A 23,356-nucleotide genomic window follows, 5' to 3' on the forward strand; every position below is an offset into this window, starting at 1 on the left:
CCAAATTAAAAAAAGGCTACTCTGAGGTACTTTAAAAGCTCTCTTCTTAAAAACAGAAATGGCCAGCAAATCTAAAAGCTTAATTTCATTATGAAAAAAAGCTTTTGGAAGACATCCATGTGGCCAACAAACATAAAAATGCCCAACATCATTAATCATTAGAGAAATGCAAATCAAAACCACAATGAGATACCATCTCACACCAGTCAGAATGGCTATTATTAAAAAGTTGAAAAATAACAGATGCTGGTGAGATTGCAGAAGAAAGGGAATGCTTATTCACTGCTGGTGGAAATGTAAATTAGTTCAGCCACTGTGGAAAGCAGTGTGGAGCCTCTCAAAGAACTTAAAAACAGAACTACCCATTTAACCCAGTAATCTCATTGGGTATATACCTGCAAGAGTCCATTCTCTTGCTGCTATAAGGACATACCCAAGACTGAGTAATTTATAAAGAAAAAGAGGTTTAGTGGACTCATAGTTCCACATGGCCGGGGAGGCCTCACAATCATGGCGGAAGGTGAAGGAGGAGCAAAGGCACATCTTACATGGTGGCAAGCAAGAGAGTGTGTACAGGGGAACTGCCCTTTCTAAAACCATCAGATCTCATGAGACTTATTCACTATCATGAGAACAGCTTGGGAAAAACCTGCCCCCATGATTCAATTACCTCTCACTGGGTTCCTCCCATGACACATGGGGATTATATAAGGGAGCTACAATTCAAGATGAGATTTGGGTGGGGACACAGCCAAACCATATCAATACCCAAACGAAAATAAATTGTTCTACAATAAAGACACATGCACTCATATGTAGCAGTACTCACAATAGCAAAGACACAGAATCAACCTAAATGCCCATGATTAATACACTGGATAAAGAAAATGTGGCACATATACATCATGGAATACTCTGCATCCATAAAAAAGAACAAGATCACGTTCTTTGCAGCAACATGGAAGGAACTGGGGGCCATTATCCTAAGTGAACTAATGCAGGAACAGGAAACCAAATACTGCATGTTCTCACTTAGAAGTAGGACCTAAACGTTGAGTACACATGGACACAAAGAAGGGAACAGTAGACACCGAGGCCTTTGTGAGGGTGGAGAGTGGGAGGAGGCTGAGGATCAAAAACTACCTATTGGGTACTATGCTTATCAGCTGGGTGATAAAAGTTTGTACACCAAAACCCCATGATACTCAGTTTGCCTATACAACAAACCTGCATGTGCACCCCTGAACCTAAAATAAAAGTTAAAAAAAGATAAAATTTATAATCACCAACAACCACAAAAGCTTTTGTTTCACAAAGCATTCATTACAATATGTAAAATAATACTTAGGACAGTCGGTGACTCATTAAGAATCCAAAATGATAGCTATTTTTATTTGACAAATTTCCACTCTATGCCAGCTCTAAGTCCTAGTTCCTGACTACATGGTGCAGAGGGAGCTTAAATTACTCAGGTCCCTTTATGTTTTTAAAAGTATGGTGAAGTTTTAACCATTTTAAAGTGTACAGTTCAGTGGCATTAAGCCTGTTCACCCATGTTATGCAGCCATCACCTCTAGGTCCAGAACTTTTAAAAATCACCCTAAACAGAAATGCTAACTAAGCAGTCACTCTCCATTTCTCTCTCTTCTCAGCACTTGACAACCACTAATCTGCTTTCTATCTCTCTGGATTTGCCTATTCTGGACATTTCATATAAATGGAATCATTCAGTATGTGGTCTTTGGTGTCTGGCTTCTTTTACTTAGCATAATTTTTTTGTTTTTGTTTTTTGAGACAGCCTCACTCTGTCTCCCAGGCTGGAGCACAGTGGCGCGATCTCAGTTCACTGCAACCTCCGCCTCCTGGGTTCTAGCTATTTTCCTGCCTCAGCCTCCTGAGTAGCTGGGACTACAGGTGCATGCCACCATGCCCAGGTAATTTTTGTATTTTTAGTAAAGACGGGGTTCCGCCATGTTGGTCAGGCTGGTCTCAAACTCCTGACCTCATGATCTGCCCGCCTCGGCCTCCCAAAGTGCTGGGATTACAGGCGTGAGCCACCACGCCTGGCCAGCTTAGCATAATGTTTTTGAGGGTCATCCATGTTGTATTTTTCATTCATTCCTTTTTATGGGTGAATAACATTTAATTTTATGATATCAAAACACATTTTGTTTATTCATCTGTTGGTGGACAGTTAGATTGTTTTAACCTTTTGGGTATTGTGAATAGAGCTGCTGTGTTCATTGGTGTATAACATTTTGTGAACAAATGGAAATGTTTTTATTTGAACACCTGGTTTCTGTTCTCTTGGGTACATATTTAGGAGTGGAATTACTAGGTCATATGATAATTCTGTGTTTAATTTATTGAAGAATCACCAAACTGTTTTCCACAGTGGTCGCACCATTTTTCACCCCCGCCAGCAATGTATGAAGGTTCCAATTTCTCCACATCTTTACCAACATTTATTCTCTATTTTTAAGAAATGGCTATCCTCGTGGGTGTAAAATGGTATCTCATTGTGCTTTTGACTTGCCTTTCTCTAATAACTAATGACAGTGAACATCTTTTTGTGTGCTTTTTGGCCATTTATATATCTTCAGAGAAATGTCTGTTGAAGTCTTTTGTCCCTTTTTAAATTGGTTGTGTTTTGTTGCTGTTGAGTTGGATTTTTAAAGCTTTAAATTGCAGAAAACCAAACACCAGCTTAAACAAAAAATGATTTTTTTTTTTTTTTTTTTTTGAGGAGGAGGAGGCTTACATAGCTGGAAGGTAAAAGGAGTGATTTGTTTAGTTCCAGAATTCTAACCGTGTGAGGAGGGCTCTGTGTCCTCTTTACATCTGTCAGCTGTGATTCCCTCAAATTCGTTGTAGAGATTTCTTTTACTGCAGAGTGGCAAGACAACCTTCAGTAGCACCACATCTATCTCCTCTCCTGACTGACAGTGGAAAGAAATCTTCCTAATACCTTTCATTTTAAAGGAATAGCATTAGGAGAAATATCTAATGTAGATGACGGGTCGATGGGTGCAGCAAACCACCATGGCACGTGTATACCTATGTAACAAACCTGCACATTCTCCACATGTATCCCAGAAATTAAAGGATAATAAAAAATTACTTTTGTATTTATTTATTTATTTAGAGACAGGGTCTTGCTCTGTTGCCCAGGCGGGAGTATAGTGGTGCAATCACAGCTCACCACAGCCTTGACCACCCAGGCTCAAGCAATCCTCCCACCTCAGCCTCCTGAGTAGCTGGGACTGCAGGTGTGCATCACCATGCCTGGCTACTTTTTTTTTTTTAAAGACAGAGTCTCACTCTGTCGCCCAGGCTGGAGTGCAGTGTCGAGATCTCAGCTCACTGTAAGCTCCACCTCCCGGGTTCACACCATTCTCCTGCCTCAGCCTCCCGAGTAGCTGGGACTATAGGCACCAACCACCATGCCTGGCTAATTTTTTTGTATTTTTAGTAGAGATGGGGTTTCACTGTCTTAGCCAGGATGGTCTTGATCTCCTGACCTTGTGATCCGCTCGCCTTGGCCTCCAGCTAATTTTTAAATTTTTCATAGAAACGAGGTCTCCCTATGTTGCCCAGTCTGGTCTCGAACTCCTGGGCTCAAGCAATCCTCCCACCTCAGCCTCTCAAAATGTTAGAATTACAGGTGTGAGCCACTACGCCCACTCTCTAATACCTTTCAGAAAATGTCCATGAAGAACCTACTTTAGATTTCATGTCCAGGTCTTAAATGATCATGGTAGCCGATGTGATAGGTAGCATAATTTGCTGAGTCTAGGTCATGTACCCACTGATGTCGTCATGGTGACAAGTCAGTGTTGGCCCTGTCCTCACCACAGGGAAGGGGTTCTCCACAGAAAAGTAGAGTTTAGATCTGAGAAGGTAGTTGAGAATGAGTGCTGTATAGTGAATAATAGTAGATTTTTTACCCCATTTTACCCCCTGTATCTTTGGTTGTATATATATTCACATACCATTCTAATTGTACATATAGTTTCAAAAATGCCTCTGCTCCTCCAAATACAACTATACTTTATATATATTTTCAAAAACAGATCTACCTCCTTCTTCCAAAGATAAATATCTATGTTTTGTGTCCACCATGGCCACCTCTAAGAGAGGTGCGAGGAGGATTTTGTTTCTGGGAATGACCTACTTTAATAGCCTGGGTATTTACTGAAGGACTGAAGAATTGCAGACACCTATTTCTGGGCTTGGCGTTTTTAGGCAGTATTTAAAACCTCAGTTGACATGAATTTGATGATTCTGTGGCATAATAACCACATCCAGAGATCTTGTCTAAACCTGGACCTTGACTCTTGATCCTCATCTTGTGGTTTCTATTTCTTGCCAATAATCTATTCTGGCTTTTCCCTATCTCTCAAAATCATGCTTTCTCTTTGCTGTCAGATTTGGCCAATGTGAAAGACTTCAAGGGGAGCCGGGCGCGGTGGCTCACGCCTGTAATCCCAGCACTTTGGGAGGCTGAGGCAGGTGGATCTCCTGAGGTCGGGAGTTCGAGACCAGCCTGACCAACATGGAGAAACCCCATCTCTACTAAAAATACAAAAAAATTAGCTGGGCGTGGTGGCGCATGCCTGTAATCCCTGCTACTTGGGAGGCTGAGGCAGGAGAATTGCTTGAACCTGGGAGGTGGAGGTTGCAGTGAGCTGAGATTGTGCCATCACACTCCAGCCTGGGTGACAAGAGCGAAACTCCATCTCAAAAAAAGAAAAAAGAAAAAAAGACTTAAAGGGGAAAATGAAGCTATATAATGTGGCATTTCCCCCAAGATTATAACCTATTGGATGCATTTTTATAAGGAGTATGACACTTTTGTCTGGCAAAAAATACCTAGAATATAATATTTGAGAGAGAATCAGACTTCCCAAATTTTCTGGCTCATCCAAGACGCAATATTTTATTTATGCATTTATCATTTTTTCAACAATTTAAAAAATTGATGGATAAGTTACGTAGTTTCAGGGTACACACGATCACTTAATACATTCATACAATTTGTATACATCACAGCAGTGTACTTGGGATATCCATCACCTTAAATATTTGTCTTTATCCTAGAAATGTTTGCATTTTTCTCTTCTATCTATTTTGAAGTGTACAGTATCTTTTTGTAAACTATAGTCACCCTACACATCTATTGAACACTGGAGCTTACTTCTTCTATCAACTTTATATTTGTATCCATTTATCAACTTCTTTGAATCCCCTACTTCTGCTACCCTTGCTGGCTTCTGGTAACCACCAATCTACCCTCTACCTTCATGAGATTCACTTTTCTTACCTCCCACATGAGTGAGAACACGTGGTATTTGTCTCTCTGTGCTTGGCTTATTTCACTTAACATAATGACCTCTAGTTCTATTTGTGTTGCTGCAAATGACAGGATTTTACTCCTTTTTACAGATGAATAATATTCCATTGTGTGTATATACCACGTTTTCTTTAGCCATTCATTTGTTGATGGACACTTAGATCGATTCCATATTTTGGCTATTGTGAATACTGCTGTGATAAACATGGGCGTGCAGATAGCTCTTTGAGATATTCATTTCCTTTCTTTGGCGATATACCCAGGAGTGGGATTCCTGGATCATACAGTAGTTCAATTTTTAGTTTTTTGAGGAACCTCCAAACTGTTCTCTGTAGTAGCTGTACTAATTTACATTCCCACCAACAGCATACAAGGATTCCCTTTCTTCCACATCCTCGCCAGCCTCCATTTTTGCCTGTCTTCTTGATAAAAGCCATTTTAACTGGGGCGAGATGATATCTCATTGTGGTTTTGATTTGCATTTCTCTGATAATTTGTGATGTTGAACATTTTTTATATGCCTGTTGGCCATTTGTATGGCTTCTTTTGAGAAATGTCTACTCAGATCTTTTGCCCATTTTTAAATTGGATTTTTTTTTTTCTTTGGCATTGAGTTGTTTGAGCTCCCTATACAGTCTGGTTATTAACAGCTTCTCAGGTGGTTAGTTTTCAAATATTTTCTGCCATTCTGTGGGGTTTCTTTTTCACTTTGTTGATTATTTCCTTTGCTATGCAGAAGTTTGTAGCTTGGTATAATCCCATTTGTCTATTTTTACTTTGTTTGCCTATGCTTTTGAGATCTGACATAAAAAAATCTTCACCTAGACCAATGTCCTGGAGTGATTCCTCAATGTTTTCTTCTAGTAGTTTCATGGTGTGAGGTCTTAGATTTAATCTTTAATCAATCTTGATTTGATTTTTGTATATGATAAGAGAGAAGGATCTAGTTCCATTCTTCTGCATATAGTTATCTAGTTTTCTTGGCACCATTATTGAAAAGTCTATCCTTCCCCCCATTATATGTTCTTGGTACCTTTGTTGAAGATGAGTTGGCTGTAAATGTGTGGATTCACATGTGCATTCTCTATTCTGTCCCATTGGTCTGTTCTGTGTTTTTATGCCAGTGTCATATTGATTTGGTTACTATAGCTTTGTTATAAAATTTGAGGTCAGGTAGTGTAATGCCTCCAGCTTTGTTCCTTTTGCTCAGGATTGCTTTGGTTATTTGGAGTCTTTTGTGGTTCCATATACATTTTAAGATTTTTTTTTCTATTTCTGTAGAGAATGTAATTGGATTGCATTTAATCTGTAAACTGCTTTGAGTAGTATTATAATTTTACCAATATTAAGTAGTTCAGTTCATGAACCTGGAATATCTTTTCATTTTGTTGTGTCCTTTTCAATTTCTTTCCCAGTATTTTAGTACGGTATTTCTTTATTTCTTTGCTTTTGTCTTCACACATTTTAGCTTAGGATGCAGAATCTGGCCTTTTCAAATTCTGACTCCCAGTCCTCAAAGATTGCAAGGTATAGGTATAAAGATTTTTCTAAAAAATGAAGTTTCATTATTCCCTCTCTGCTTTTAGATAGTATAGTTTGGATGGAACTTCTGCTTTTCTCATAAAATATTATTTGAGGCCACAAGTAATGTTCAATATCTTGCTATTTTTCTCGTGGCTGAGTGCAAAGATTTAACAAACCATCGGATAGCCAGTTGCATTTCTACTGTATAACAAACATTTTCAAATAATTATTTAGGAATGGGAATAATTATCTCCTCTCTGTTTTGCACCCTGCATTATCTCAGCTATTTTCATATGTGAGGGCCTGTTACTTAAATTATCTTATTCTCAGGTATAAATTACTCAGGAATTTTTCAGTAGCAGATGACAGAGACCCCACTCAAAACTGCTTTAACAAAATTCAAATGGGTGGTGGGGGTGCAGGTGTGTGATTCAAAGGAGGGGAAGACTATTTCCACTTCTACAAGTACATGCTAGATTGGACGCTGACGGACGGAATCATCAATTTATTAGTGAAGCATTAACTTGTGTTGAACAAGACAAGCTGGGTCAAGCATTTGAAGATGCTTTTGAGCTACTGAGGCAACATTCAACTGGAGATCTTCAAAATGTACCTGGTTTTCTTTCTTTCTTTCTTTCTTTTTTATTATGCTTTAAGTTCTAGGGTACATGTGCACAACGTGCAGGTTTGTTACATATGTATACATGTGCCATGTTGGTGTGCTGCACCCATTAACTCGTCATTTACATTAGGTATATCTCCTAATACTATCCCTTTCCACCCCCCCTCTCCACAATAGGCCCTGGTGTGTGATGTTCCCCTTCCTGTGTCCAAGTGTTCTCAGTGTTCAGTTCCCACCTATGAGTGAGAACATGCAGTGTTTGGTTTTCTGTTCTTGCGATAGTTTGCTGAGAATGATGGTTTCCAGCTGCATCCATGTCCCTACAAAGGACATGAACTCATCCTTTTTTATGGCTGCACTTACCTGGTTTTCATCAGTGATTGTCCCCATGTCCGAGGAGATTCCAACTGCTATGGAGTGTTGCTTACAGAGGAATCTGTTTATAATTGGAGAACTTTAATAAATAATGCTGCAGACTTCTATTTTGAAGGAACTATTCATTGATCGTTGTGGAACATAACCGATAAGCCAGCTGGTACAGTCTGCTGTTTTCCAGCAAGAGGGAGGACAAGGCAGGAAGATGCTCTGAATAACTACACAAATCTCGATATAATCCCAAGATGGCATCTATTCAGTAAGTAGATAAAACCAAAGGCAGTTTCCAGTTTGTATCAAAAAACGAAGAAAAATTTGCCAAACTTTGAGGAATAAGGGCAACGGGAAGGCCATGATCAGAAAATGGCCAGGGCACGGAGGAATTACGGAAAAACTCAGGGAATCAGCAAAATCTGGAGAAAGCTCATTTACCAGTGAGCTTCAGTGGGGCCATTCTCTGAAGATCTCTCCATCTTGTTTCTCGGAGAAAGAGATCGTCTACTCACAGTATGTTCAACTGATCAAGAACATCTCAGTTTAAATAATTGGAATGCAAACTAAAATTATACTTATGCCAGTTACCATGAGCTTAGTCACCGTGATTGCTAAATATACTCTCCCATTTCATCATCTTTTTTGGCATTAGAAATCCCTACAAGCTTCGGGATTTTTCTCTTAAAAGCAAATACTGAAGATAAAAAAATTAGCTTCATTGCGGCTATCTTTTATCAAATAGCACATAATTTATACAGACTTGGGAAGTTTTGCCAGTGAACAACTTGATTGTTTCAAATCATCAAGCCCCATTTGAAAGCATGGACTAAATATCCTTGCTCTTACTATTCTCTATGCAGCCACTTGCTTCTAGGTTAACAATGCCAGTGCAGATGATTTGATTTATGTATTCATATAAACATTTTCCTGTCTTACACCTCAGGTGAAGAATCATTTGGATATATAGCTGATGGCTTTACAAAAATTATTTACAAAAAGTAATTGCATATAATACAGTGTTTATGCCGAAGTATGTTTATGTCTTAAAAACTTTAGTGGAAATATCTATTCAGGTCCCTTGCTCATTTTCTTTTTTTTTTTTTTTTTTTTTTTTTTGAGACGGAGTCTTGCTCTGCCGCCCAGCTGGAGTGCAGTGGCCGGCTCTCAGCTCACTGCAAGCTCCACCTCCCGGGTTCAGGCCATTCTCCTGTCTCAGCCTCCCGAGTAGCTGGGACTACAGGCGCCCGCCTCGTCGCCCGGCTAGTTTTTTGTATTTTTTAGTAGAGACGGGGTTCACCGTATTAGCCAGGATGGTCTCGATCTCCTGACCTCGTGATCCGCCCATCTCGGCCTCCCAAAGTGCTGGGATTACAGGCTTGAGCCACCGCGCCCGGCCCCCTTGCTCATTTTCTAATTGGGTTTCTTGTTTTCTTAATATTGAGTTATTTGAGCTCCTTCTGTATTTTGGATATTAATCCCTTGTCAGATGTATGGCTTGCAGCTGTTTTCTCCCAATCTGAGTTGTTTCTGCATGCTGTTGGTGGTTTCGCTGGCTATGCAGAAGCTTTTTAGTTTGATATAGTCCCATTTGTCTATTTTTGCTTTTGTTGCCTGTGATTTTGGGGTCACATCCAAATAATTGTTGCCCAGAGAGTGTCATGTAGCTTTTCCTCCCTGTGTTTTCTTCCAGTAAGTTTAGAGTTTCTGGTATTACATTTGAATCTTTAATTCATTTTAAGTTGATTTTTAGTTCCGTATATGGTGTGAGATCAGTGTCTAATTTTATTCTTCTGCAGGTGGAAATTTAGTTTTCCCAACACTATTTATTGAAGAGACTGTCCTTTTCCTATTGCATATTCTGGTACCTCTGTTGAAAATCAGTTGACTGTATAGTAGTAGATTAATTTCCAGGCTCTCTATTCCACTCCATTGGTCAATGTGTCTCTCTCTCTTTTTTTTTTTTTCCCTAATACCATGTTGTTTTGATTGCTATAGCTTTGTAGTATACTTTGAAATCCGGTGGTGTGATACCTCCAGCTTTGTCCTTTTTGTTCATGACTGCTTTGGTTGTTTGAGGTTTTTGTGGATCCATATGAATTTTTGTTTTGTTTCGTTTTTTGAGATGGAGTCTCACTCTATGGCCCAAACTGGAGTGCGAGTGGTGTGATCAGGGCTCACTGCAACCTCTGCCTCCCAGCTTCAAGTGACTCTCCTCCCTCAGCCTCCCAAGTAGCTGGGATTACAGGTGAGTGCCACCATGCCTGGCTGATTTTTGTTTTTAGCAGAGATGGGGTTTTACTATGTTGGCTAGGCTGGTCTTGAACTCCTGACCTCAGGTGATCCTCTCACCTCGGCCTCCCAAAGTGCTGGGATTATAAGTGTAAGCCACCATGTCCAGCCCTATATGAAGTTTTGGATTTTTAAAAAATTTCTATGAAAAGTGATGTTGGGATTTTCATATGGATTGCATTGAATTTGTAGATCACTTTGGGTAGTATAGACATTTTCGTAGTATTAGTTCTTCTGAACCATGAACATGAAATATCTTTCCATTTACTTGTGTCTTATTCAGCTTATTTCATCAACATCTTATAGTTTTCATTGCATAAGTCTTTTGTCTCCCGGATAAATCTGTTCCTGGGTATTTTATTTTATTTTATTTTTTGTAGCTATTGTGAGTGTGATTTCTTGATTTCTTCTTGGATAGTTTGTTGTTGGTGTATAGAAATGCTACTGATTTTTGTGTGTTGATTTTTTATCCTGCAACTTTATTGTATTTATTAGTTTTAACAGTTTTTTTGACAGGATTTTCCATAGATCATGTTGTTGGCAAACAGTGAAAATTCCATTTATTCCTTTTAATAAAAGGCCTTCACTATTTTATTTTTTATTTCTTTTTCTTGCTTAATTGCTCTGTCTGGGACTTCCAATTCCATGTTGAGTGGAAGTGGTGAGAGTGGGCATCCTTGTCTTGTTCCAAATCTTGGGGGAAAGGCTTTCAGTTATTCACTGCGGAGTCACTGTTAGCTGTGAGCATCTCTGGATAGCTTTTATTGTTGAGATACCTTTGTTCTATACCTAATTTGGTGATTGTTTTTATGATTAAGGGATGTTGAATTTTGTCAAATTTTTTTCTGCTTCTGATGAGATGATCATATGATTTTTGTCATCTATTCTGTTAATGTGGCGTATCATTTATTGACTTGCATATGTTGAACCCTCCTTGCATTCCAGGGATAAAGACATTTCTCAAAAGAATACATATAAATGGCCAATAGATATAATGAAAAATACGCAATATTGCTAATCATTAGGGAAATGCAAATTAAAGCCATAATGAGACATCATCTCACACTGGTCAGAATGGCTTTTATCAAAAATATGAAAGATAAATGTTGTCAAGAGTGTGGAGAAAAGGGAACCCTTGTACAATGTTGGTGGGAATGTAAATTAGCATGATCAATATGGAAAACAGTATGGAGGTTCTTCAAAAAACTAAACATAAAATTGCCATATGATCTTGAAATCCCACTTTCAGGTATTTACCAAAAAGATTTAAAATCAGTTTGTCGAAGGGATGTCTATACCCCATGTTAATTGCAGCACCATTCACAATAGCAAGTTACAGAATTAACTGCATCAACAAATGAGTGGGTAAAGACAATGTTGCATACTTACACAATGGAATACTATTAAGCCTTAAAGAAGAAAGATATTCTTGGCCAGGCACAGTGGCTCACACCTGTAATCCTGGCACTTTAGGAGGCTGAGGTGGATGGATCACTTGAGGTCAGGAGTTCGAGATCAGCCTGGCCAACATGGTGAAACCCCATCTCTACTAAAAATACAAAAAATTAGCCGGGCATGGTGGTGGGTGCCTGTAATCCCAGCTACTCAGGAGGCTGAGGCAGGAGAATGGCTTGAACTGGGGAGGTGGAGGTTGCAGTGAGCTGAGCTCACACCACTGCACTCCAGCCTGGGTGACAGAGTGAGACTCGGTCTCAAAAAAAACAAAACAAAACAAGAACAACAACAGAAAAGAAAGATATTCTGACATTTGTGACAACATAGATGGAATTAGAGAATATTATGCTAAGTGAATTAAGTCAGGTTCAGGGAGACAAGTACTGCAGGTTCTCACATATATGTGGAATCTAAAACAAACCCATAGAAGCAGAAGGCAGAATGGTGGTTACAGAGGCTGGGGGTTGTGGGGAATGAGGAGATGGTGTTCAAACGGCATCAGATTTTAGTCAGACAGGGGGATTTTATTTTATTTTATTTTATTATTTATTTATTTATTTATTTATTTGAGACGGAGTCTCACTCTATCGCCCAGGCTGGAGTGCAGTGGCCGGATCTCAGCTCACTGCAAGCTCCGCCTCCCGGGTTCACGCCATTCTCCTGCCTCAGCCTCCCGAGTAGCTGGGACTACAGGCGCCCGCCACCTCGCCCGGCTAGTTTTTTGTATTTTTTTAGTAGAGACGGGGTTTCATGGTGTTAGCCAGGATGGTCTCGATCTCCTGACCTCGTGATCCACCCGTCTCGGCCTCCCAAAGTGCTGCGATTACAGGCTTGAGCCACCGTGCCCGGCCAGACGGGGATTTTAAAAGTACTTCTCAGTTCTGTTGCACAGCATGGTGAATATAGTTAATAATAGAGTATTGTACGTTTCAAAATTGCCAAGAGAGTAAATTTCAAATGTTCTCACCACAAAAATGTTAAGTATTTGAGGTAATGGATATGTTAACCAGCTTGATTTAATTATTCATAAATTGTAACATCACTTTGTATCCCATAGATTTATATAATTATAAATTATCAATTTACAATTTCAAAAATAAAGTAGGAAGGGGATTTATTGGCTCATAGAGCTAAGTCTGAGGTCAATAGGATTAAGGTGTGGCTGGATCAGATGTCATCAGTACTCTGCCTTCCTTTTCATCCTTTTTATTCTTTCTCATTCTCTCTCTTTTTTTTTTTTGGAGACAGAGTCTTGCTCTGTCACCCAGGCTGGAGTACAATGGATTGATCTTGGCTCACTGTAACTTTTGCCTCCGAGTCTCAATTGATTCTCTAGTAGCTGGGATTACAGGCGCCTGCCACCACACCCAGCTAATTTTTGTATTTTTAGAAGAGACAGGGTTTCACCATATTGGCCAGGCTACTCTCGAACTCCTCAGGTGATCCGCCCACCTCGGCCTCCCAAAGTGCTGGGATTACAGGTGTGAGCCATCACGCCCAGCCGGAAAGGGTTTCTTAATGATAGCTGATGGGATGGGATTTGAACTGGCAGGAAATAAAGTGGCAGATACTCCTTTGGGCGGCTGCATCAGCAAGACTGGAGTCAGGGAGTTGAGATGAGGTGGGACAGGCAGGAGGGAGCCAACTCTCACTTCCTCCTTCTTTCCCCATTTGTCTTCTTTTTTACCCTGAGCAGATATCTGTCATCCTTCTTTTCATTTAATATTGTATCATAAGCATTTTCCTTGTTGCTAATGTATTTTCTTAATACACTTTTTATTTTGGAATAATTTTAGATTTACAGAGAATTAATGAAGACAGAACAGAGAGTTTTTGTATTCCCCTCCCCCAGTTTGCTTCTCCTGATGTTCTCATCTCACATGACTGTGGTCAATTGTCATAACTAAGAAACCACTCTTAGTATGTTACTATTTTTATTTTTGAAACAGGGTCTCACTCTGTCACCCAGGCTGGAGTACAGTGGCACAATTTTGGCTCACTGCAGCCTCCACCTCCCAGGCTCAAGCGATCCTCCCACTTCAGCCTCCTGAGTGGCCAGGACTACAGGCATGCACCACACCTTGCTGACGTTTGTATTTTTGTTTTGGTTTGGTTTTTTGAGACAGAGTCTCACTCTGTTTCCCAGGCTGCAGTGCAGTGGCACCATCAGCACTCCCTGATCACTGCAGCTTCCACCTCCCGGGCTCAAGTGATTCTCCTGCCTCAGCCTCCCAAGTAACGGGAACTACAGGTACGTGCCACCACACCTGACTAATTTTTGTATTTTTAGTAGAGACCGGGTTTCACCGTGTTGGCCAGGCTGGTCTCAAACTCCTGGCCTCAGGTGATCCACCCACCTCAGCCTCCCGAAGTACTGGGATTGCAGGTGTGAGCCACTGCACCCAGCTGTATTTTTTTTTTTTTTTGTGGTAGAGACAAGGTCTCACTCTGTTGCCCAGGCTGGTCTCAAATCAAGTTCGTTGATCCTGGGCCTACAAGTGATCTACCCATGTCGGCTTCCCAAAGTGCTCGGATTACAGGCATGAGCCACTGTGCCTGACCTAAATGGTACGTTACCATTAACTAAACTCTGGAATTTATTTGGATTTTGCCAGATTTTCCACAAATATCCTTTTTAAATTTCAGGATCCAGGCCAGGACACCACAGTGCAGGTAGCTGTCATGTCTCCTTTGTCTCTGTGATAGTTTCGCAGTTCTTTATTTTTCATGACCTCGACAGCTTTGGGGAGTACTGATAAGGCACTTTCAAGAGTGTCCTTCAAATTGGGTTTATCTCATATTTTTCTCATGATTAGTGTGGGGTTATGTGTTGCTGGAAAGAATATGACAAAGGCGACATGCCTGTTTCATCCCATCGTATGAGTGGCACAGGATATCCATGTGGCATCGCTGGCAATGTGAGCCTGGATCACTTGTTTAAGGTGGTACTGGCCAGGTTTCTCTACTGTTCATCCCTCCGCCTCCTCTCTTTTGGGAAGTGAGTCACAAAGTACAGTCCACCTTCAAAAGGGGCGGGGAAAATGAGCTCCTCTTCCTGGAGGAGGTAGTATCTTCATAAATGATTTGGAATTCTGTAAGGAACTTTCGTTTCTTCTTCCCATTTAATTATTATGGAATCTTTTATTTATATGAGTATGTATGCTCTATATTTTATTGGATTACAATCCAATACTGCAATATTTATTTTGTTGCCCAAATTGTTCTAGCCTTGGCCATTGGCAACTTTCCGGTTGGCTTCTGTGTCCTTTTATGATGATATTATTTTTTAGCACTTTCTTATTTCTGGCAGCATGAGATGCTCCAGGCTCATCTTGTATTTTTCCTGCCCCAGCCCCTAGAGTTAGCCATTTTCTCAAAGAGCCCTGATTTCTTTGGAGAATATTTACAAACCAAGATCTGGGTGTTGGGAGTTGCTACGTGGTTTTCCTAACTATGTGTTTCAATTGTTTATTTCATTTGGTGGATTACAATGATTAATTCAGCCACTCCGAATTTTACATTTACTAGTAACACAGTTAAAAATCATTTTGCGGCCGGGCGTGGTGGTTCAAGCCTGTAATCCCAGCACTTTGGGAGGCCGAGATGGGCGGATCACGAGGTCAGGAGATCGAGACCATCCTGGCTAACACAGTGAAACCCCGTCTCTACTAAAAAAAAAATACAAAAACCTAGCCGGGCGAGGTGGCAGGCGCCTGTAGTCCTAGCTACTCAGGAGGCTGAGGCAGGAGAATGGCGTAAATAAAAATCATTTTGCACATTCCCTCTTGGATTGGATTATTTCTGGAGAGTAAATTTCTAGAAGAGGAATTAATGAGAAAAAGGTCATAAATATTTTTATGTTTCTGGAGGAGGACAAATTGTTCTCCATAATATTGTTCTAATATACAATGTCTCCAAGAACTTATACATTAGTTTTATTTCAATTTTTAGAATAAATAAAAAGGTATACAATGAAAAGTGGTCTTCCTGTCCCCGTCTTTCTAGTTCCCACACACCTCTTTCTTGGCGATCACAGTATTTGGTTCTTAAATATCTTGTAGAGTTTCTTTATGGATAAACCAGAAAAATGAATGCATGCAAAAGAGCATACTAAACACACTTATTAATTTTATCTTTTATGTTTGTATCTGGAAACCTTTCTATGTCAGCACAAGAGAACTTCCTCATTCTTTTGATAGCCGCAAAATCTTCCATTGTATGAATGTACTGATAGACATATGTATCTACTGATAGACAATTATTTTTCCTGTCTTTTACTAAAAGCAAACAGCAAGGCAATGATTAATCTTCTACACATTATTTTGCCTGCATGCAAGTGTATGGATAATGAATTCTCACAAACATTACTGCTGGATTGAAGGATGTATACATTCACAATCTTGTTAGATATCACCAAATCACCCGCCTGTAGTGGGCTATGTCTAACTAACATACCCACTCATAATATGAGAGGGTGATTTTCCCATTATCTTCTACACATGAATGTGTTGTTAAGCATGTGAGTTAATATGTCCAAACCACATACAACAGTGAATGGCATATAGCAAGAGAGTGTTACTTGTATTACCATTGTTATTATTGGATTTTTGCCAATCTGGTGAAAAACGGTACTTTGGTATCTTTTAATTTGTTTTTCTCTTACTATGAGTGAGGCTGAATCTCTTTTCAAGTGTATCAAAGCCATTTTTAGGTCCTTTTCTGTGATCTCTCTTTGCATGTCTTTCACCATTTTTCTGGGTTAATGATCTCTTTTTTAACTGTTGTTAATTGTGTCTAGTGATATGTTTATTTCAGATATTGCATTTATCATCTCTAGAAGTTCCATGTGGTTATTTTTATATTTCAGAGATTTTATAATATCTCTTTAAATATTAGAGAGATTAGCCTTTTGTAATATGAATGCCAAATATTTATTCCCAGTTCATCATTTATCTTATCAATCTTTGCTTTTATGACTTTTAGATTTTGAGTCTTAGTTGGAAAGGCTTTTATGGTTTTGTTTTTTACATTTAATTATTTTATTCTTTTAGAAAATATCCTGGCAGATGGTATAAGGTTTAGAATGTTTTAAATTTTCGTAAATGTAATAGCTATAAATTAGCACCTTGGTGATATTTTTGTCTGCATTTATGTGATCATTGGTGGGCTGAAACGTTCTCCTCTGCATTTATTTTCTGATATTATTTCATCCCAGGTGAATGGCCTGTACTTACTTTTGCATACATTAGTCTTTGGGATCTCAAGAACTTTGTTACCAACTTTCAAGTGTTCCTTATGTAATACAGACAAGGTACATATATTTATTGTACATATTTTTCCAAGTCTGTTTTTGTCTTTTTATATTTATTATGTTTCAGAAAGTTTTAACTTTTATACATTAAATATTTACCTCTTTATCTTTATGCTTCCCTTTTGGATAATTCCTATTGCTATGTCTTCAAGTTCATTGACCTTAAATAGTATTTTATCTGCTGTTAATTGCATCTGGTGAAATGTTTATGTCAGATATCGTATTGATCATCTCTACAAGTTCCATTGGATTATTTTTATATTTTTCATTCCTCTCCCTTCTATCTGCATATTTTACTTTAAATCTTTGAGCATATTTATAATAGTCATCTTAAAGGCCTTGTCTGACAGTTGCATCGTTTTTGCTATATCTGGTTTGTTTCTATTGAATGCATTTTATTCAGATTATGGACCACACTTTCTTGCTTCTTTGCATAGCTAGTAATTTTGGATTGGATGCCAGATGTTGTAAATTTAATGTTGTCGAGTGCTTGATTTTGTTGTATTTCTTTAAAGAGTGGTGGGCTTTGTTCTGTTAGATAATTGATTTACTTGCAGATCCCTTTATCTTTTTGAGGTTTGTTTTTAAAGCATTCTAAAGGATAGAGCTAGAGTGGCCTGTACCCATGGCCAGGTAGCCCCTCTCCTAAGGGTAACCCTCCTGGGTCTTTACTGAATGCCACGTATATTTAATGAGGTCTCTCCACTCTGACCGGTGGGGACTGGAAGAATTTCTAGCCCTGTATGAGCTCAACATTTTTGACCTACAGACTTCAAGTAATTGTTCTCTGGCAGGTGTTTGCCTAGCCTAATGGAATTTACCCTTTATCAGACTGCTATTCAGCCAAACACTCAGGAGGCCTCTATGCAGATTTCTGGAGCTCTTTCTCCTTGTAGCTTCCTCCTGTCTAGTATTTTTCCCCCTAAATTCTGCCTCAACCTCTCTGCACTCTGATCTCTGTTTTCTCAGTTCAGTGCAGGTCTATGTGAGAGTCTTCTGGTTCTGTGATTGAGGATTTGCCCCTAGGCAGAACGCCTCTGCAATACAGGATTCATCTTATTTGTTCATAGTCCAGCACTATCTGTTTTCTCTTTGAAAACAGTTGTTTCACATATTTTCCCAACTTTATTTTTTTTTGCTTTTTGTTTTTTAATGGCAGAAAGGCAAGTTCCATAGTAGTTACCAAACATTCAGCTTTTTATACGTTATTTTCTTTGTAATTTTTTTCTATTATACATATCTGAGAAAATGTTTATCTTGCTCTCAGAAATGTGATAACCCAGGAAAGGAGAAGAGGATTTGGTAGTGAGAAGGGAGGAGGAGTGATTTGAAGAGATACTGCAACAGGAACAAGGAGTAGGATCTGGCAATTGCATATGAGGTGTGTGTGTGTGTGTGTGTGTGTGTGTGTGTGTGTGTGTGTAAATTATGAGAAGTAAAGGGGGCCTAAAGTTATAATAAAAATGAGGGTGACACTGAAGATAAATCAGCCAAATGGTGCTGGATCAGATGTACTGATTTTGAGATAAGGTCATTTCATTCTTATTTATAATTTGAGAAGAAGAGGAAGGTGCATATCCAAAAGAAGATGTGAGGATGTTGAAGAAGTAACTGTATAAACACATGAGACACTGTACAAAAAGCACTGAACTGGGAACTGGAAATTCTAGGTTCCAGTTCCTGTTCTACCATTTGCAAGCTCTGCAGCTTGCAGCTTATCTGAGCCTTAGTTTCTTTGTTCAGTGGGAAAAATAGCTGTCATACGTACCACCCAGAAGAAGCTCAAATAAAATAATGCAAGTGAGAATGCATTATAAGCCACCTTGTACCATACAGAGGGAAGATATCACTATAGGTTTGTTATATTTTGCCTAGTAAATGTCAAGATGCAGAGGGTCAGAGCAAAACTTCAGTCAAAGCCAGACAGTTATGATCTTGGAGGTTTTCCTAAACAAGGTGTCATTAAAGATGGAAACAAGGCGAGGCGCCATTTCTCATGCCTGTAATCCCAGCACCGAGGCGGGCGGATCATGAGGTCAGGAGTTTGAGACCAGCCTGGCCAACATGGTGAAACGCTGTCTCTACTAAAAATACAAAAAGTAAATGGGCGCGGTAGCGTGCGCCTGTAATCCCAGCTACTTGGGAGGCTGAGGCAGAAGAATCGCTTGAACCCGGGAGGCGGAGGTTGCAGTGAATTGAGATCACACTACTGCACTCCAGCCTGGTGACAGAGCAAGACTCTGTCTCAAAACAAACCAAAAACTGGAAACAGCAGCTGGAGGGAAAGTAACAGGTATGGGAACCACCATAAACAAAACATTAGAGGCAGAAACAAGCTCTCTTTTTATATTGGTCCCTGGGACAGTTTACTCTTCTTCCCTACAAAGAGTAGCTGACCAACACTTGGAGGAAACTACGGCAGAGAGTTTAAAGCCTGGAGTGGGAAGATTAGGGGTGTGCTGGAGGAGAGATGGGGCGCTGGCTGAGAAGGAGCTAAGAGGGATGGCTGGAGAGGGAGATACAGAGATGTGGGAGAGCAAAGTGACTTGTCACCACTGCTTTTTGGCTGGAGTGGCAGTGGGGCTATTAAAATAATGCCTACTAATTGTAAAAATTCATGGACAATAGAAGGGAATATGCTCAGCTCCTTTTCACCACTGTTTTTTGTTTGTTTGTTTGCTTTTTTTTCTCGCTCTGTCGCCCGAGCTGGAGTGCAGTGGCCGGATCTCAGCTCACTGCAAGCTCCGCCTCCCGGGTTCACGCCATTCTCCTGCCGCAGCCTCCCGAGTAGCTGGGACTACAGGCGCCCGCCACCTCGCCCGGCTAGTTTTTTGTATTTTTTAGTAGAGACGGGGTTGCACCGTGTTAGCCAGGATGGTCTTGATCTCCTGACCTCGTGATCCGCCCGTCTCGGCCTCCCAAAGTGCTGGGATTACAGGCGTGAGCCACCGTGCCCGGCCCCCTTCCTCCTCCTGAAAAGAAGGTGGATCTCAAGGCTCAGTCCTGCTCTTCCCTCCACATCCTTTGGTCTTGCAGGTCTCCTCTTCCCTGCAGATGGCTCCCTGATCTCCTTTTCAATATCGGACTTCTCTCAAAAGTTGTAAGTCTGGATTTGCCATGACTTGCTGGATATCTCTTCCTTTATCTCATACCCACCACTGCTCATAAAGATTTGTCGATGACCAAAGTCAGTCATTTGTCTTAGTTTCCTGCTTTAAGCTTTCCATTTTTTTATCGCTGGCATTTATGTGTACCCAAAGTCATGGGCTCAAAACATTGCTCTTATCTTTGACTTTTCTCATTAACATCCAGCTCTAACTGGTTCTTCTCCCATAATATCTTTCTCCTCCATCCCATCATTTCATTCTATTTTTACCACCTAGATCATGACAGACTTCCTACCATGAATCTGTCCCCACTCCAGCCTGTCTCCTTACAGCTGCCACGTGAACCTTTATAAAATGCTGTTTACAAGTTAATCCTCTCTTCCTCCAGAACACAGAATTCCTCACCTTCTTGCTTACCTGCCACTGTCCCAATTTCTAATCCTGGTAATTATACCTCCCACCATCTAGCACCAAACTGTCTTCCCAGACTCACCTCCATGCTTTTCCCACACCCGTGTTCCACTCCAGCCCAAATCATTTAGTTACTGGTCTCTTAAAACACTTCACATTTACTGACTCCTGGGTCTTTCCTTGAGCCACTAACTTCAATCTGAAATTTTGATCTCCTTTTTTTTTGAAGTTGTTCAAGAACTTTTTTCCCAGCTCAAATCCCTGTCAAGCCCTGCCTCTTTCAAGAAGCATTTTTTTTTTTTTAGCTGGGCATGGTGGCTCATACTTGTAATCCCAGCACTTTGGGAGTCTGAGGTGGGAGGATTGCTTGAGCCCTGGAGTTGAGACCAGCCTGGACAACATAGTGGGACCCCATCTCCACACACACACACACACACACACACACACACACCACACACAAATTAAAAAGAAGCAGCATTTTTTGACCACCTCCACAGTCCATGGAATTGACCCTTCCAAAACCTGAGGCCAATGCTTATTGATAGACTGGATTAGTATTTACATATTATCTCTTTGCTTCCCTGAGTTTCCCCTGTGCACAGACTATACCTATTTCTCTATTTACCTTCAGTGCGCGGCACAGGATCTGGACACCATAGATGTTCAATAACTTTTTGAAAAAATTATTTATATATTTAGAGACAGGGTCTCTCTCCGTCACCTAGGCTGGAGTGCAGAGGCACGATCGTAGCTCACCATAGCTTTATGTTTATGTTCCTTGGCTCAAGCGATCCTCCGGCCTTAGTCTCCCATGTAGCTAGGACTACAGGTGCAGGCCACCACACCTGGCTAACTTTTTTTTTTTTTTTTTAAACTTTTCGTAGAGATGGGGGTTTGGCTATGTTGCCCAAGCTGGTCTTGAACTCCTGGCCTCAAGCACTCCTCCTGCTTTGTCCTCCCAAAATGCTAGGATGACAGGCATGAGCCACCATGCCTAGCCTCAATAGCTTTTATGCACAACGATTATGCTTATGCATAGGTTGAAGGTTTGAAGGCAAGAAGAGAAAGTCTGGGGAATAAACAAGGGAGATGTTATAGGAATGGATGAAGGATAAAACTGTGGTGGGGACAAAGGGTTAAAGGAGAGGCAAAATTGGGTTTGGAGATTAAGATTGCAGAAGAGAGAGGAGTATGAGATTGTGTGAGACTGTCCTACATGTCATTGGCAGTGCTCGGGTTAGAGGGACCATCTGGATGTGGTCATGAGGTTGTTGGGTGAGAACCAGTTGGGCCTCAGGCTAGGGAAAATTAGGTAGAGTTGGCCTCTTCAGATCTACCAAGGCAGACAACCCAATGAATTACTTACTTAATTTGACTCTTGTAGAGGCTCAAAGAAGCCCCTCCTGGAAGGCCTAGCTGCTTGTTTCACAAAGGCCAAAGACAGGGAAGTATTTTGTTGTTTACTGGATTCACTCAGAAAAGTATTTATTGAGCATATATTATGCACCAGGCGTTGAGAACATAGAGATTTTGTTTTCCCTCAAGGAGTTCCTAGTCTAGTGGGGGGAAACAAAGACATAAAAAAAATGCAACAGTGTTACAGTGGAGAAAGAATCCTGTGGGGGGTATTATGGGGGCACAAAGCAGGGAGGGATAGGTTCACCTCGAGGACATAGAAAAGGCTTCTCAGGGAGGCAACTTGAGCTGAGTCTTTAAATCTGAGTAGATATCTACCAGGTTGATGGGAATAAAGGACAGTTGGGGAGGGGGTGGGCATTCTGGGCAAACAGACAGCAAGAGTTGCAGGGAACTGATGACATTTCAGGGAAATTCATGAATTTGGGGTCAGGAAGAGATAAGTGATGTGGTTGCACAGAAAACAGGAGACCCATGAGGAGACGTCTTTGGTGTGCTGGGGAGAGATAATAAAGGCCTGCAGCAAGTAGGGGAAGCAGGAATGGAGATGAGCAGGGTGGAAGACTTGCTAAGGAAGTGGAATGGTCAGGACTCCATTGTTTAATTGGTGATGACCGGAAGAGAAAGAGTAGACTGTGAGAGAGAGCAGAAGAGAAGGAAAGATTGGTCATTGTTACTCCCTGGTTCTTGGCTGGGGAAACTAGGTATATGATATGTGTTTGTGTGTGTATTTGCTGAGATGTGGGACACATAAGGACTAGAAGAGTTGCTTAGTTTTTGACAACCAAGGCTGAGGTGCTTTTGGGAATCAGGGCCCACTTAGCTTTTCACTCTTTTGTATCTGTGAAAGCTCTCATGTCTAAGAAAGGTCAAAGGGATCCTTGGTAGAGAACTATAAGCAAGTACAATCCAACTTAAAATAACTTACTGGATATTCACTATGGGCTATGTGCCAGACACAGTGTGGTCCACGCTAATCTCCGAGGGGCAGGGACTCTGACTTGTTCACGTTTGCATTCCAGTGCCTCATACAGAGGCTGACACACAGTGGACATTCAATTAATATTTGTTGAATGGATGACAAGACATGAATGAATATAACGGTTAATGGGTAATGGGAATATAGTAATGAGAATCTCCTGATCCCTCCTATTGGGAGCAAGCTGTCTGGTTGGGGAGACAAATGTGTAGACAACCAGTGTCCAAAGAGCCTATTAAATACTTGAATAGAGGTTGGGTGTCAGGGCAATGGGGACTGAAGAGAAAGAAGGAGTGACTTAGCCCTTGTGTTGGATTTTTAAGGATATGTACAAGTTTTCTAGGCAAAGAGGAAAAGAAATTCTAGGAAGAAGGAATAGACCATATCAAGGCTTAGAGGAGTACAAATGTATGGCATGGTTCTCAGAATAACAAAATGTTTAATGCATCTGAATTCCATGTGGCGATCATAATGCCTGCCATCCCCTTACAATGAAATCTGCCTCATCCCCGGTCAGAGG

The 23,356-nt window shown here is 40.5% G+C and overlaps 1 pseudogene; it reads left to right on the top strand.

The window, feature by feature from the left end:
- Positions 1-6,827: 6,827 nt before the first annotated feature.
- On the top strand, positions 6,828-8,483 carry LOC117068033 (annotated as a pseudogene).
- Positions 8,484-23,356: the final 14,873 nt, after the last annotated feature.

This window comes from Trachypithecus francoisi, unplaced genomic scaffold (genome assembly GCF_009764315.1).
Source record: "Trachypithecus francoisi isolate TF-2019V2 unplaced genomic scaffold, Tfra_2.0 Lachesis_group20, whole genome shotgun sequence".
Classification (NCBI taxonomy): Eukaryota; Metazoa; Chordata; class Mammalia; order Primates; family Cercopithecidae; genus Trachypithecus; species Trachypithecus francoisi.